Genomic DNA, 18,921 nt, shown 5'->3' on the forward strand with positions numbered 1-18,921 from the left:
AAATTCAAACCAAACCACGTCGATAGAACAGCAAAATTAGTTGTCATAAAATGGTTAATAAAGAGAAATTATTGTTAATCAAGAGCTTGAAACCATGGATGTTGAATTTTAGTACAGTTGGGATTTGAAATTATTAAAGATATACCGCTGACGTATTTTCAAGGTTGCTGATGGGGGGAATAATCTTCCAAAACTGATATTTCTCAAATACAGTTGACGAACTAACCGATAGATTGGACTAGATATTTGTTTTCAGTATTTTAAACGATTTATCTACTGAGCAATTAAGAAATATAAATTAGAAGCGGAAATACTAAATATTTTAAAATCCTGTATGAATATAGATTGACGCACCATAGCGAGTAGAAGACAACTAAAATACGATTCATAGATATATAACAATGAGTAGGAAGCTGTCCAATGACTTTGTACTTAGTTATCGAATATCTAGTACGTTAGCTCAGTAGGTAAACCACTTGACCATTGTACAGGGTATCCAGGGTTCGATACCAACCTTACTAGTAAGTGATGTAGGGGTGAAGTTTGTAGAGCACTTGCATAATGTACGACAGATAACATGACATAAAAATGAAATCACCACATCAAGAAGCTTTATTCCAATTACAGGACGAGACTTTATTTTAGTAACACACAAACTAAAACATATAAAATCATAAATTCATTTGAAAAATGAAACTTGAATAAAATTCTGTACTTCTTCAGACAGAACAGTGTAAAAATAATACATGTAGTGTCTTCTTCACAGAGAATTATTGAATAATCAAGTATGTGTTGATAAACTAGGAAGCTACGGACGAAAAGAAAAGACAGAAATACATCACTTCTAATTGTACTACAGTTGGTCAGCTACAGAAATGATACACGTAAAGCAATGTTTCTAATATTGTATTTTTATATTGCACTGATTTCTGATTTGAGTGGCAATGAAGATATGGTGAATAACGGGAGATTTTTAATTTTATATTATTGGACTAAGTGAAAAATATAAACCAGTATAAATAAAGAGAGCCAGCAAAATCATAATAAACAAATTTTATCATGAACCACAGTAGTGTTTCATAAAATGGATCACAACAAAACCGTATAGAATGTGACGACGAAAAACACCTTAAATCGTAAATATTCAATTCAGTTCAAACACTTTAATCCCTTTGTTGTTTATTACTAAGACTATACACATATAAAAATTTGTAAAAAAGAAAAGCAGTACAAAACGACCCATTTAAAAATGTTATATATAAGGTGAAAGAAGAATTATCAGCCCATAACAGTTAAATATATTTATATGTAACATGTAGATATTAAATGCTTTCTACATTATACACTTGGTCACCTCTAGTGGCACAGCCGTGCATCTACTAATTTATAACGCTAGAAACCGAGTTTCGATACCCATAGAGCCCATGTAATTTTGTGCTTAATTCCAAACAAACAGTCGGTGTTTTTAAGAAGCCAGCCCCTATATTATACATGAAGAGAAGTAGTAAATAAATCAATACACATAATATCAACTTTTATTTCACACATCGTAGAATAATTACTTTAAAAGACAAGAAGAAATGTTTATTGTGACATTTTAGTCTTACATGTTTTATTTGAAAGACTGCTGTCGTACTTGTAAAATGTTATACTCACGTAGTGGAGGTTGTGTCTTGTATATAGTTTTCCTACTCGAAAATGTTACATGCCAAGTAAAAGTTTTTTTCCAGGTCTAATTTTTTATGAGAGAAAAAACTCAAAAGGTACTCCACAATTATCATTTTTCTTTGTGAATTTGAGTGTGAGCATTAATACTTATAACGTGTACTGAGAGTATTCAAGATTCCAGGGACATACACATGACCTATCGATACAGCCTTTTCGATGTCCTCATGGTAAGTCGTTTAACGTCAATTTATCATGAACCTTCTTTTAATAACTAGAGACTCTATTAAAGGAATAAGGATGCAGTCACGAAAAGTTATTTAATGATTGAGAAAATAAAACATGACTTTTCAATTCTATGAACAAGGGAAAACTGCTTTGTGCAGTGACATGTGTGGAAGCGTCATAAACCACGAGAAGGTTTTCTTCACTATTTTAGCTAACCTACATCAAGTAGAAAGGCCGAACAAACACCCTGAACAGCCCTCGACGGAGACTGTAATTTTGACTTGGGGCACTTAACTGTGCAATAACGTATCGGAAATGCATTGTTTCTGCTTTGTAGACAAAGCTGGAACTGGTCATAGCTGAAAGGGGCTTTATCGATGTTCACAGATGTCCACACACTCTTCCAAAACGATAGATTTAACATATTTGTGCATTTCATCATTGTAGGTTTTTGTTACTCGAAAATGTTACATGCAAAGTAAAAGTTTTTTTCCAGGTCTAATTTTTTATCAGAGAAAATACTCAAGAGGTCCTCCACAATTATCATCTTTCTTTGCAAATTTGAGTTTGAGCATTAATACTTATAACGTGTACTGAGAGTATTCAAGATTCCAGAGACACACACAAGACCTATCGATACAGACTTTTCGATGTCCTCATGGTAAGTCGTTTGACGTCAATTTCTCATGAACCTTCTGTTAAAACCTAGAGACTCTATTAAAGAAACAAGGATGTAGTCACGAAAAGTTATTTGATGATTAAGAAAATAAAACATGACTTACCCCATTAAGAGTGGCAAGTAGGTTGAAAAATAACACCTGGAGGGATAATATATCTGTTTGAAGATAAATGCCAGATAATGAAGGTGTGTATGTCATCTATAAGATTCAATCCAATGGTTTTTACAACAGTGACATCAGAGTGAATCAAGGTAAAAAGCTGTTGAGAAGTGAAATGATGGAATTTGATAATGTCATTCTCATGGAAAAACAAATAACCCAGATAAGACCTGAACCCATCTGATAAGAATAGTTGACTCATGATTCATGAATAAGGAGGAATCTTAGAGCAAGAACAGGTATATGCATCCTGAAAGAGAGCAGTGCAAAACTAAATTAACTGAATTGGGTATAAAAAGACAACTATGATCAGAACAATCATTGTAAGCTGAAAATGATGAAAGAGAATCAGAAAAAAATGACCCACCACTTGTCCAAGCTGCTTATATGTATGGAAGGAAAGATCAGTTAGAGAACAAAATGGAGCAAGATTTGTGGAACAAAGTACAGGAGGCATATAAGGCATAAATATCAGAAACCTGACGACCTTAAGTCTAAGGAAGAAGGAAAAAAGCTTCATGTAAAGGTGAAAAAACAAGTGGCTAAGGTTTCAAACAGGTATTAGATAAACATGTAAAGAACCACAAAAAGGTCTCAATAAGGCACATAAACTGAGTCACGAAAAGGAAGGACATGGAACAATAGCAGTAAAAGTCAAAGATGGCTAACAAAGCCTCATGACATCCTGCCATGGTGCAGACTGAAAATCTCTGGTCAAAAACCTGATAAAGAAAACCAAATGATGAGCGACAAGACAGCCCAGTGGCAGAAGGTTTCTGATGAGTCAGTAGGGATAAAAACACCAATTGCGTTTGGGATCCTAAAGTGAAAGGATGAATCAAGCAGAACGAAAGAAGGGCAATACAAAATGATAAAGTGCTCATTGAAAAAGAAATGGACAGTCCCACGTGTGAACAATAAAGGACAACATTCCCAAATAAAATAATAATAAAGTTGGAGAAGGAGGAAACCAAGAGAGAGCTGGCTAACAATGTGCTATCAACAGAACTTGACAAGGGGTGTTATGGAACTTCAACTAGAAACTGGAGGGAGGGGGTTAGATGGCAGGGAACACATTCAGAGTTGTACAACACGAGCAAGACGGTGTATACAGCCAGAACGTTGGTTATGTGACCTTGAATTAAAAGAGCTCAGGTAACCAGATATTCCATAATTTGCAAACAAAGTGAAAATGGATGAGCCCAAATAAGAAGTGGAGAGAAAAGGAAGAAATATAAGAGTCAGAAACAACCCAAAAATTAAAACATGCCTTTCCAGAGAAACTGTTTCTTAATTAATAATGGATGTATCTGTAGAAAAGGAAGAAGCAAAATGCAGCCATGTGTCCAGAATGGAAAAGAAACAAAGGCCAAGACTGTAAATGTAGCAAGTTAAAGCCTTCATAACATGGCCAGAAACATAAGGAGCAAGAGTCATACCAAAATGTAGAACCTCAAAACAGTATAATGTATTTTGATAATGGGATTATTGGAAGGTGATGAAAGACATCCAAGACATGGACCACCTTAATTTAAAGGTTGGGGGAAAACAACCTATTAAGACAGTGAAACTCCTTTACTTAGAACAAGGAAATCATCAGAAGTTGTTTAGAGAAGTACAATGAGAAGATATCAGTCTCCAAGATTCAGGGTTTTATGGAGAGGTGGGAACAGTAACGTAGAAAAAGAAAAATAACATTCTATAAGGCATTTAAATTCAAGAGCTCTGACATTGCGTCATTGGGACAATGGTGTTGAAAACAGAAGAAAAACAATAGGGAAAGAGGAAGATATGACAGACAAAGGGTAGAAACCAAAGTGATGCAAAGGTCAGTTATGAAGTGAGTAGAAAAGATAAAAAAGCAATTCAACAGGAATCAAGTCAACTAAGTTCAAAGGTTAGAGGTAGCTACCAGTGGAATAGACAAAGGATAACCCCTTGGGAGGAGAGTATGGTCAGAGGAGGCAGAGAGAGTGAGAAGAGGAAATGATGAAATAACAAGTGTATGTGGGTCAAGGGATGATAAAGATGATAGAGTAAAGACATGATAAAATGATGGCATGAAACTTCCATCCAAGACTCCAAGGAAAGAAGAGCATCTTGAACACCTTGTGGCAAACGAGTGGAGCAAGACTGAAGTCATGTACAGAAGACTGGGGAATGTAAATGACAGAGAAAAGGGTGTCACACAAACAGATCTCACTTGCACAGAAACCATGAAAATAAATTATTATAAATTTAATGAAAGTCATAAGATAATATCAAAAAGATAATAACTTTATAATAAAGATTGATAAGACTTTGCACAAAGATTGCACAATTTTTTTTCAAAATTAAAAAATGAATGTGCCTAAATTATGAACAAAGATAATTTCAAGTGCAAGTTCTTGTAGGGACCCATGAGCATGGAGGATGTTGACCTTCCTACTGGTGAAGGGATATTACTACACGATGACTATATTATGTACTCTTGCAATTCATGTCAAAACATGTGATTTAGGTGAGAAATAGTTTAAGATTAGTGGCATAAGCAAAACATCAAGAGTTGGCACACAAGAATTACTATTGTATGAAGAGTTAAGTGGATTGTTTAAAAATGATTATCACTCAAAATTATAACAAGTTTTTATCATATATAGTCTCAGTAAAAATTCAGAGCAACAAGACAGCAACAATAATTCTTAAAGCTGTAATAATTGGTTATGGAGAAACATACAGCATTCTAAACATACCATTCATGATAGAAAAACAGGTAAATTCAAGAAGTCTTGATAGAAATGAAATGGAGAATCCCATAACCCAAGTGGGTTGGTAAAGTTTTGAGAAACTGAGAGATCATTTTCAGTGTTAATAGAATATTTATGGTCGTTGAAATGTTCTCTAAGGGTTTTTTATGTTCTACATATTGATGACTGCATTTGTTTTACACTGTGTAAGAAAAATGGTGTTTTTTTGTATAACAAGTGATTTCTTTACATAACATTTCTTTGTTTGTGCATGTCAGAAAATGAGTTAGTGGTTTTTATGAACTTGCAGGTTTGACAAAGGCTTCATAGCATCGATGACAATCATTTTAGAGTAGGATGTTATGCACTTTTCTGTGAACAAGGATACCTTTTAGAGTTCTGTTTTTTGGAAGGAGGCAACAAGAACTTCAGGAAATATCTGTTTATGACAATGATTGAGCTGTAGAAGATAAAACGTTTCTTCAGAATCTGAAATGTTTTTGAGTTTAAACTGATAAGTAATAAGAGAAATTCTATTTGAAAGTGTAGTATTACTTGAGCTTGCTCATCTAAATACTGTTAAATTTTTCATAATTAACATAGATCCTGGAATCAGTGATCTACATTCATTGGTTTCATCAGAAAATTAACTTTATTCATTAATTAGTTTTATGAAGAACAAATTTACTAAAACTTACTATTTTTAAGATAATTTTTCATACCTGGTTTTATAAACTGATTAGTATATTTTTATTAGTCAATCTCCAGGTGTCATTTATTTTACTTAAAAAACCCAAGCATAATTTTATATATACACATTTATCCATTTCCAAACTAAAATATCCATAAACCTTTTCACATGCATTTTTGCCACCAGCTACATTGTACCAGAAATGAAACACTTGCAATAGTTCAGAGAAAAATAAACGTTTCCTGGAAAACCAAATATAAACATATCACTCTTCAATTACACCTCCACACCCATTTTGTCTCTGAGGAAGAAAGGTCAGCCTTTCAAAAGTGCTTGGATTACAGAGTTTCTATTTCAAAAGTAATACCATAATAGTTAGTAGTCTTTCACAAGAAGATACTTTTTTGGTAAGTCAATCTTGAAGATAATACTTCTTGAATACAGTCAGGTTATTAAACTAAACAGGTATTAAATTTATGATACAACAAAATGTTCTGTTACCAACTGGAGTACAGAAAGTTTAATAACTAAAATATCAGAAAGCTCACAAACAAGTCTGTTTTTAATATTTATACATTATGAGTATCAATATCAGTGTCTTTTTTAAATAGATGAATGTGTTTCATGGTAATCACAAGTTTCATCACATGTAAAGTGTAACATCACTGACATGTTTTGAGAGAACAAACCAAATGCATCGGCTTTTACAGTTACAAATTTATATATGATCTATACATGACAAGTTTATTCACGGGGTTGTTAAAGTTTTTTAATGGTGAAAATGTATTTTCTGTATTTTAATACTGAAAAACAACATTAAATAAAAATATTTTATAAACTTGTTTATTGTGCCACTTGGATGGAAAGTACCCAAGTTGGAAAATCTTGATTTTCTGTCGAGTAACATGTATTTGAACTTACTATATCAGTGAGGGGTTCTTCTTATCAGCTTACCCATGTTTCTTTTCAACAACTTTTAATTTAGCCTCATCCCAATTTTCCTCGGAGTCTTGTAGTTAAAAAATAAATACATAATGAAAGAGCTAGGTTCAATTAAATATCTAAATGTCTTTCTTTGTAGTAAAACTAATAACAAGATGGTTCCACAAAGTTCAAGCAACAAACATAACAAAATACAATATGAAGTAGCAGAATATATTGAGCAATTTCACTGAAGGCCAACTGGCTCATAGTTTATCTCCCTATCCACAAAAACTCAAAGTAGCCAATCATATCAACATACCTATTCATAAAAAAAATTATATCTAATGAAAAGCATACACCACATTATCAAGTAAAATACTTAATAAGTTTACAATTTTTGTATATTAGTTCTGTTCAAGCACAAATCAGAATTAAACATCCACAGTTTGTATTTATTACCAGTAGTTGAGAGTACTTGTCAAAGAAGTAAAACTATACAAAGGACAACATTAAATAATGTTCCTCTTTCCTTTTTTATTTCTAAATCCTAATTACCTCATCAGATAATAATTGTGTACCCTATATTGTGGAAAGTAAAAAGTGATTCCTTGAACTAGTCAATAACATTCAACCCATTAGTACCACACCTTTTACAACCCATACAAGAAAAAAATGCACATGCTTACTCCTTATTTTTTCAACCACTGTATTATTCTAACGTAGTATCATTTTTTATTTCACTCTGGGTTTCTTTTATTCACTAATTTTCAAATTACCCTTAATTTCACATGACAGCCTTCATTTTTCTAACAGTTACCATTTTTAGTTAAACAACTTATCTTCATTATTTGAACAAAATAAACATACTAGAACATTATTTAATAAATATTTGCAACATACTTTGTAATTTCCTACCATATGAAGGTACAGTAAACTTGTACAATTTGATGACAGTTTTTTATTTGGTGAACGTATTAAAAATATGATTACAAACACTGCAACTTAATAAAATCACAATGTCTGTTAAAAAGTAAAAACAGTAATTATAAACAGAGCATCAACAAAATAACTTTATTATGGTTTAAACAATCTCAAGTTATGCAACCTCTTTGTTGCATACATATATATTTCAGTGTATATCATTAAACCTGATGATGACAAAACCTTTTTCCAAACACTATACATTCATTATCATGTTAAACTTTTAATAAGATTTGTTAAACATTCAACCCATCTTTAAACTGTACAAGCTCACTTACCTTATGCCAAGTTATCATTCATTTTCTCTTTGAAGAAGTTTCTGTAGCTTTCAAATACGTATAATTTTATACAAAAACATATTCAGAATTCACAACAAAGGAAACAGAAAATAAATTTTACAAAGCTATAAAAAACAACTTAATTTTTAACTTTATCAACACATGATAGTTTTAACTCTGTGCTGTATCCAAGTATATTTAAACTTTCTTAAGAACTGTTCTCACAGCAAGAATAGTTTTTCTTTCTTTCATATATGAAGAGAGGTTCTAATTAGACTTCTGCTAGTTTAATTGATAAGTGTACATCACAATCGTTGTTTTTTATTTGAACCTATGAGTTACAAGTAACTAGTGATACAATTAATTAGAAAGTCTATTAATATTACTTCATGTAGGTTTTAATGAACAATTTAAAATTTATATCTTTATTTCTACTAATGTGATCAATTAGAAAATGAAAACGGATAGACAAACATATGAAGTCTTTAATTTATTATAGTTTGAAAGGAAAACCATGTCAACATCTATATTCACATTTTAGTGTTTGCAAACATCAATTCTGTTTTCAATTCTTTTTTGTCATTTTTACTTATTTTGGATATCAACAGAACTAAAACATTTTGTCAGGAGCATTATTACTTTCAAACAATGAAAAACATATTTTAAAGTAGGCATATGTTACAAGAGCTACGGGTGTCAGAAATAATAACCATAAATAATTATTTAAAAATTTAGGTTAAAATAAAGTTTTTTTTATTATCATTGAGAGAAAACAGATAGGTTTATTAAAATCTTGTTACCAAAATATCTGGTGCAGATAGCCTAGTTGCTTTGTGCCATAAAATGCCAAGCTAACCAACCAACAATGAAAATGTCTAAACCCCTCTATTATATATTATAAATTCTGAAAAATAACGCTAACTTTAATGAAAACAAATCTCCATAAAGTCTAGAATGCATGTACACTGTTTATTTCTTGTAAAAGCAAGGCCTGAAAATTTACCATTCAGTTAATGTTCATATTATTGTATTAATAAGTTAATGTTTGAAGCTACACTTGACTGTTATACATCCCCTATGGATGTAGTAGAGGGTGAATAACAACTAAGGATCGGTTAGAACCTGATAGATTGAGATATGTAGTACAGGATGAACAACAACTAAGGATCAGTTAGAACCTGATAGATTGAGATATGTAGTACAGGATGAACAACAGGTAAGGATCAGTTAGAACCTGGTAGATTGAGATGTGTAGTACAGGATGAACAACAACTAAGGATCAGTTAGAACCTGGTAGATTGAGATATGTAGTACAGAATGAACAACAACTAAGGATCAGTTAAAACCTGGTAGATTGAGATATGTGGTACAGAATGAACAACAGGTAAGGATCAGTTAAAACCTGGTAGATTGAGATATGTAGTACAGGATGAACAACAGGTAAGGATCAGTTAGAACCTGATAGATTGAGATATGTAGTACAGGATGAACAACAGGTAAGGATCAGTTAGAACCTGGTAGATTGAGATGTGTAGTACAGGATGAACAACAACTAAGGATCAGTTAGAACCTGGTAGATTGAGATATGTAGTACAGAATGAACAACAACTAAGGATCAGTTAAAACCTGGTAGATTGAGATATGTGGTACAGAATGAACAACAACTAAGGATCAGTTAAAACCTGGTAGATTGAGATATGTAGTACAGAATGAACAACAACTAAGGATCAGTTAAAACTTGGTAGATTGAGATATGTGGTACAGAATGAACAACAACTAAGGATCAGTTAAAACCTGGTAGATTGAGATATGTAGTACAGAATGAACAACAACTAATCTATCGTATATTATTTGCACAGTCATTATCATGTTTGACGATAACCAGAAAACATTACTAAGATGTTAAAAATATTGAAACCAGATTATAATTTTTCCACACTACAGGAGTCTGATTTTATTTCATACGTTTAAATTCTAATGTGATTTATAGTTTTTCAAAGATGTTTTTTCCTGTAAACTGTGTCGTATTCCGCTCCCACCACATTTTCACATCTCTCTGAATTACAGGTAAGTAGAGTTTGTGTTGCAGTAAAAAATGATGAATTATGGACGAAGTAATTCGAGGCACTTCTGTTACCAGGGCATAAAAATTCTTTGATCTGATGGTTGACATCGAATGTTCGATAATCACCAGATTCTCTTGACACTTAGTATAATTTGCGAACTTTACACTTGGTACAGTCTGCATACTTAAAACTTGGTACAGTCTCCGTACTTCGATATTTATAAACAGCTGACTTAAGTGCATGTTGTTAAACATTTTCAGTCGACTTGTTTGCGTTTCGTTTTGTTTTTTGGAATTGCGCACAAAGCTAAACATTGGGCTATTTTTTTTCTGGTCACCTAGGGTATCGAATCCCGGCTTCTATCGGTGTGAGTCTACAAACATACCGTTGTGTCCCAGAGCAGGCTCAGTCGACTTGTAATGTGAAAGCGTCGTTTGTTCTTATCCTAGAATAATCTAGGAACATAGAAGTTAATCGAAAATACACTTTAATCATGTAGAACACGCAGTCAGAATATTTGTGAAGACGCGCCTTGTTTCATCTCTGGATGTTCATGTTAATGACAAATTGATGAGATGAACTTATGATGAAAATCTCGTGATTACCATTATCGAGATAAAGGTCAGTATCCAAAGAAGAAACCACCATGTTTAAACTGGTTTCACTTTTTATAGTTGTACAACTCTAGCTTTTAAATAAAAAGACTTTGGAAAGCTCTTGAATCTCGCTCAGGTTTTATACGTGTTAAGATATTATAAATGTGACTAGATTCTGAAACTTTGATGTGTGCTGCTATTAGAAGGTTCGTGAAGATCTTTATTAGTTCCAACCAATGAGAATGTTTAAGTTCCCTTTGTTGTCTGGTATATTATGGATGCTGTTCTTAGGTAAACATCAGTATTAGATCGACTAATGTATTTTTCTGTGTTGTTTTTCTATCCTTCCGGTGATAATCTGTTCATATTACTGTTATTAAGATGAGATATTAAGCGAAGATACAAAGGGACATTGAGTAGTTGTCCGTGACAACACCTGGATTTGTAAACATGATATTTTTTGTGGTATCTACTCTATGATGTCCTGAACGTTGAGTAAAGCATTTTGGATGACAAGGTATTGCTGCGAGACTTCGTCCCAGATAAACATTAGACACAAGTAAGGTTGAAATTATAATATTGATCCCTTCGGGAGAAAAAAGATCTGTTATTTATCGCAGTCCTGACTGGAATTCATTTCTTGAACCTATCTGAACCGACAGCATCTGATGTTCCACTAAATGTACAAAGAAACATCCAGATCCATAACTTGAGGCTGCAGTTTTTTGAGCGTATAAAGAAACGAATACTGTGTTGAGTTAGCTGAAGATTTTCATAAAATCGAACAAGAGATGAAAATAAATATTTATACGATGAATAATATTCAACCAATGGCATGAGGCTGTAAAGTTTCTTATTCCCGAGATTGAGCCGAGATGTTATGTGAATAAGAAATAAACTTTTATTTTACAAAACATTGTAACCCCATGATGGGGAGTAGGCGATGTTAACTGGTTGTATTTACTCCAGTCTGTAGCTGCTAAATTAGGGACGGATACCATAGACAGCTCACGAGAGCAGCTTTACACAAAATTAGAAACAAAAACATATCTTCATGAACCTTCACTAGATGTATAATGATGTCTCATCAGAATGTGGAAGCTCTACTAAACTTCTGATCGTGACGAGTACAGACATCAACAACGTTTATAAATGATAAATAAAAACAAGTATATTCTGTGAATCAAACATAGCCCCCCAGTGGCTCAGCGGTATGTCTGCGGACTTACTAAAACCCGGGTTTCGATACCCATGGTGGGCAGAGCACAGATAACCCATTGTGTAGCTTTGTGCTCAAAACAACGAATCAAACATCATCAAAAGGAAGAACAAAAAGTAAACTTCAGTAAACAGTGTTAAATATTTCGTCCTGAAACTAGATTTGTAAATACGGAAAAACCAAAATACAAAAACAAAATATATACAGAGAATCAGTTATTGTACAAAAAACACATCTTCATCTTTTTTTTTTTAAATATTTACTCAAAAATAAGCTTGCCTTTGTTTATATTTCAAGAATAAGCAGACATATTACATATCGAAAAAATAAATCTTTTATTTCATTCAAGACTGTATGGAATTAAATTTGACATAGTTTCAATCTTAGTATATAAACCCAAAAATAATAATTTTGATACATATATAAACATACATTGAGTTATAATGGGTGTTTATTTATTCATACACATTTTGTAAAGCACTGCATCATTTGCATACAGAAAATTAATAAACCATGTATCCTCCACTGGTTCAGTTGAAAGTCTAAAGGCTTAAAACGTTGAAAGCTTGTGTTTGATACAGGTGGTGGGCACAACACAGATAGCCCAATCTGTTGTTTTGTGCTTAGCTAAAAACAATACTAACCACGTGACGTGTTAGTTTACTGTTTCAAACGTATAAATGCACAGACATACTGATATCAATGATCATGTTAGTGGATATCTGTCCAACAGGTGCACTGTATACAAAGTTCGTGTGAGCTGCACACCTTGCAACATATGATTATGTTTTAACAACGAATTAAATGTTTGTTTATTGCTATATACTTAGTGTTATAGATGTATTAAATTTATGGTTATAGTGTGTGGATCTTCAAACGTGTGACAAATAAGATACAATATTCAATTTCCTGAATTTTATTTCTAACACACACCTTCACTGCTTTCTGGTGTATTCCAGGCGGTTAAAACTAGAAGATCTAAGCCTTTTGGAAATGGTTACGGTTTCTTCTTAACAACAACACTGTGCATTTTAAGCCTACAACACTTTTATCCAGTAAAAAAACATGACATGAATAACAGTTTGTTCGTTTGTTTTTTTTGGAATTTCGCAAAAAGATACTCGAGGGCTATCTGTGCTAGCCGTCCCTAATTTAGCAGTGTAAGACAAGAGGGAAGGCAGCTAGTCATCACCACCCGTCGCCAACTCTTGGGCTACTCTTTTACCAAAGAATAGTGGGATTGACCGTCACATTATAACGCCCCCACGGCTGGGAGGGCGAGCATGTTTGGCGCGACTCGGGCGTGAATCCGCGACCCTCAGATAACGAAGCGCACGCCTTAACGCGCTAGGCCATGCCAGGCCTTTACATGAATAACAAGTGCTGGGTGATCAGTAACTTAGTCAGTTAAATTCCTTTTTATTTATTTATTTAATGAGTGAACACAAACACGAGTTATGTGACTACAAAATACTGACGAACAGGAACTTGAGGTATTATGTGGCGATATTACCTGGATTTTCCCCGGATATTGTCATTAATATAGCCAGTTTAATTAGAACACATACACTGTTTCTCCTGATAACAGCTACAATTCTAAAATTACCACATCTATCTAGTAGGTGAGCTCCTGTAATGTTTACACATATTAAGTCGATCATACAAACTAGAATGAGTAACTTTAAATTGTTTTCTGTAAAATGTTAACAGAAAGCGTTACTTGGTGTAAAAATAATAGACAGGGAAACTTTACAGTGAAAATATCAAGGAGTTAAAATTGTATTAATCTGAATGTAAGCGACGGTGTTTCGTGTTGTGACAGTTTATTCAATTTATTGTTGATTGTAAACGTCAATCATAAATCACGAATGAATTAATTTATGGATCATGTTGGCGAAGCATGATTATAATTAATGTACTTGTCATCAGACATGAACGTTAGACCTACCATACTTATAATACTATATTCTATAGCCAGTCCTGTGGAAAGTTTCAACAATTACAAGGATACATAATACTAGTATTCAAATCACACTAATTCGGTCGTATCTATTGGACACGACGCGTTTCACTCAGTCCAGAGCTCATCAATAAAGTGCATTATTAAAAGATATAATATGACTAATACTGGTATATGATAATTGGGCTCATTCGATTGTTACGAAAGTTACAGAATGGCTAGTTGTGTTCTTCACCTCAGGATCATCGAAACCTGGTTTTTTAATATCATGAGACTGAATACTTAGTACTGAGCCACCAGAGTGAAAGATGCTTTTTTGTTTGTTTGTTATTTTATAGACATGATTAAAACGATGTTTAACATAAGGCAGTGTTTAAAATGATCGAATACATCAATTGAATAACGTGTCTTAAAACATCGGCAATTGACAAATGAAGGTTTAATATCTTCTAATTAATTATATCTACAGTGTTTTGAGTTGTTTTTTGTTGTTGTTGTTTTGGCTCAACACAGTAAATGTATATTAGTGTACGTTTTCAATCTATAGCTATGTATACATGGTGTTCGGAAAGTCACTGTGTACTTATATACTCATTAACATACTTGTTTCAATATAGAATACAGGAGGTAAATATGAATGACAATTATAAACAATGTTGAAAGTGGCATCACAACAGGCCTGGACCCTTCTTATTTTGTTTCTAAACACCGTTATCACTTGCTGGCTTGAAATAGACTGAATAAAATATGATTACAAAACTGCACAGTTACTTTCCAAACACCTTGTATTTATAATGACGAAGTTCATGTTTATTTACACTCAAACTTCTCAGAGCAACCTGTTGAACCAATGTGAACCAAAATTTGTATTTCAACATTATGATCTGACTGACTGAACGTTGTATTGGTTGCTTTCTTCTCTTCGTATATTTCTTTCTTACTTTTGTGTATTCTGATAATGTACTTTGTCATACAGTTTACTTTAAAGTAATACTTATGTATATGTATGTATTTATATATTGCAGAGCCTAAAGCTGATATGACAGTCGTTTTAATGTTACCTTACTTCCATAAGGAACAAAATAATGAATTAGCCTTGCTATAAGTAACAAAGTGACCCATGGTGGTTATGATGACGATGTCTGGAACGAATGTTTTGTGGTATTCATTTCGTCATCGTCCAGACTAGCTGTACTCCACACATTTGACACATATTTTCATTATAAGACTAATGGTCAAATCCTACTATTTGTTCAGACAAGAAATGGAATAAGGTGTCAATGTGGACTATCTGCCTCCACTCTAGTCTGTCTCTTCAAATTTAGCGCATATAGCATTGATGTGGCTTTTGAGAAATCAATAAATGAACAACAAGCTAGATGACATATTTTAAATGTGTTAATTACTTGTGTTTAGGTGAACAGCATGTACCTCAACCACATTTGACAACTTTCTTTTCATACATTTTGTTACATTTGATGGTTTTTGACTAACAGAAGTAGGTTCAGAAAGGTGAGAAAAGGTCACGTGATTTTTTCTTCTATTTTTGGAAAATATATTTCTGTTCCATATAAAAATAATTACAGTTCTTCTTTATTTGTAGTTAAGCACGAAGCTACATTATGGATTATCTGTGTTCTGCCCACCACATGTATTCTAGCGTTGGAAATTCGCAGTCATATCTTTGTGCCACTAGGAGGCAAGAGAACTTTCTAAAGATATATTAATTTTTGTTAATTTTTAATAGAGAATCCATACCTCGCACCAGAAACACAAAACTGTATGTTGTAAAAAGTTCTCTCCAGGTGTTACTACTGGAAAAAAGTTTGACGTTTTTATCTCTAAATATTGTTTTGTTTCTTTGTTTGGAAATTCTCACAAAGTTACAAAAGGGATATCGGTGTATAGTTGTCCTTAATGTTGAACCTATAGACTCTGGTTTACTTGTTTCTGTTGTTACTCATTTAATACGTCGATGGTCCGAAAGTGTTACAAGCGTTTTCGTAAGAATTCTAGTGAACAAACACACATTTCCGTTTTATGAACCCTAAATATATTTCCTCAAAAACCGCAATACGTATAAAAAAATGTTTATGCTAAAACTAAACATAAAAGCACGTACTTTAAAGATCAAAATCGGTTATAACCCAGTATGTGATTCCGAGTTAACTACATTTTTCAGTACTGTTATACGTGTAAAATATAGAATATTGGCTTATTGTTAAGCTTCTCAGTGCTAAACAAGTTTGTCTCTGCTCTGTTGCTTTATAAAAGTGACAGTTAATTACTTTATTCAGCCAAATGTTCAAACAACTATTTGGTAACGACGGATGATTTCAGCTGATCAAGTCTAAAATACAAGCAAACTCTATCGGTGTCTTAACTGGCCTCTGACTTGGCTATTTAACTATATGTAACGAGGGGTCCTTTTTGTAATGTGGATTTCCTTCTGAGGTATATTTTGTCAAATATACATCACATTTTTAAGTTTATACAATCCTTTAAATATTTAAATCTCGATTATAATAAACTAAAGTATGTTTTGTATATTTTCTTCCGAACTGTTACATTAGCGCCATCTCTTGCTTAAAAATATTCTATATATGAGATTTTATTAATAAAAACACATTGGAAAAAAATTCTTGTAATATTAGATCAACGTTAAGCCGAAGTTCAATACTAAACGATGCCATTTACTATAAACAGTTTTATAATACTGTTGATTAACTATGATGCTGACATTTCTTTGTATGTGGTTTTTCACTAATTTGCATAATAAAAATATTTTCTCAGACATTTGCACACGCACGAAGATAAGTTATACCTTGGTGCACACCTTCAGTGTGGGTACAAAATCTCGGTGTCTAGGTTCTTTTTCTTGGTGTTATGGTGGTTACTCTTTTTTACTTTGTAGTTTCTCACTATATTTCTCATTAAAAAGATGCGCACACACGTGGATAAGTAATAATACCTCATGTAGTATGTGTACAAAGTTTTAAGTTTCTAGGTTCTTTTCTCTTGTAGTTATGGGGGTCACACACAAACCAAAAGCCTCGGACTTTTATTATTGTGGATCAGTTTGTTGCTACATGACAACACTTTAAAATATGCGTTTTAAAATTAGCGTACACTGTGAAGATATAAATAATTTATTTTGTTTTTTCGATTTCGTGCAAAGATACAGACTAAGGGGATGGCAGCTAGTTAACCACCATTCACCGCCAACTGTTGATTTACTGTTTTAACAATACATAGTGAGCTTAACCGTCACTTTATAACGCCCCAACGGTTGAAAGGGCGAGAATGTTTGGTGTGACGGACATTCGAACCCGAGGCCCTCGGATTACGAGTCGAGTGCCTTAACCATTTGGTCATGCAGGGCTGTCATAGAAGGAGAACTGCTTAACCTAAAGAATATTGCTATATTCTATTTACCAGACTGTGAAAAAGGAGTAAACATTTTTACAAATAATAAAATAATTTTCCATACCCTCAACTAGTTCTCCTAAAATTATTCTAGGTTTTTTCTATTCTAACCGTTTCAATAGCTTCAGCGACAATAGTCAATATACAGTTTCTTTTTTACCATTTTTTTTCTCCCTTACTTCGCACTCAATTCTTCTTTTACTTCTCAGTATTTTCCTTTTTCATTTTATCTGTCTTACAAGTTTTCCAAATTTCTAAAGTATAAACATTATTTCCATACCTTTTGCACACTTATTAGGAAGAATACTGCTCACTGATTGTGAACCTAAAGGATTTTGTTACGTATTGTAAATTGTTTTTATTCTCAGTGCCTTTGTGGTGTTAATACATTTCTAGTTCAGCATGTAATTTACCTATTTTGTATTCATATGAATTAAAACGTTACAAGTCAACCATTGACACAGCAGTATGCCTGCAAAATTAATACTCAAGAAACCTGGTTTTGAAACGTATAGTGGACATTTACAGCTAGATGGGTAGTTATGTGCTTAACAAGGAAGAAACAAAAAGTTTCAGTTTTTCTTGCCATCTTGTTCGTGCGAAAGCCAAGAGTGGTGTTAACCTTAATCTATACTTAGTACACTTAGTTTATACTTAGTCTACTTTTTAACGCTTTGAGAAACCCTTAATGGATTAAACGGTGCCACTTTTCCTTCCCAAAAGCATTCCATGGTTTACTTCCAAAATTCAATGCTTCCTTCTAGGTGTAAATTATGGTATTATTTTAAGCACTCACTACACTTTCCTTCCACCTTTGACTGATTAAAGATGTTTTACAAATAATAAAGACTGAAGTAAAACATTTCAATGTTTTTTTTTGTTGTTCTTGTTTTCTTCAAATTTTATTTTTTTATGTTGAAAATTATCTTCATTCACATAGAAAGCTCACCCTAATTTATGTTTCATCACGTAAACTTTGTAAGATAATACTGTGGTCCAATACGCCCGGACACCCCTTTTCAATTTTTTAGGACTTTTAAAGATTTTAAGGGGTTCAAGGTCAAACAACCCAAAAATATATATTTTGGTTTTGTTCGCGGTCGTATTTACGGCACTAAAAATAAGAATTTGCAATAATATAAATTTTGGTACGCCCAATTCATTGATGAGACAAAAAATTGGGTTTCCCATTTTGAGTCTTTTTAAGAGGTTAGAGCTCAAAAAAAGATATATGGAGTTTTTGTTCAGTTATCCGCAATATTTTGACAAGTTTGTGTGTGTGTGTGTGTGTGCTTTCTTATAGCAAAGCCACATCGGGACTA

Source organism: Tachypleus tridentatus, unplaced genomic scaffold (assembly GCF_004210375.1).
Source record: "Tachypleus tridentatus isolate NWPU-2018 unplaced genomic scaffold, ASM421037v1 Hic_cluster_2, whole genome shotgun sequence".
NCBI classification, from domain to species: domain Eukaryota; kingdom Metazoa; phylum Arthropoda; class Merostomata; order Xiphosura; family Limulidae; genus Tachypleus; species Tachypleus tridentatus.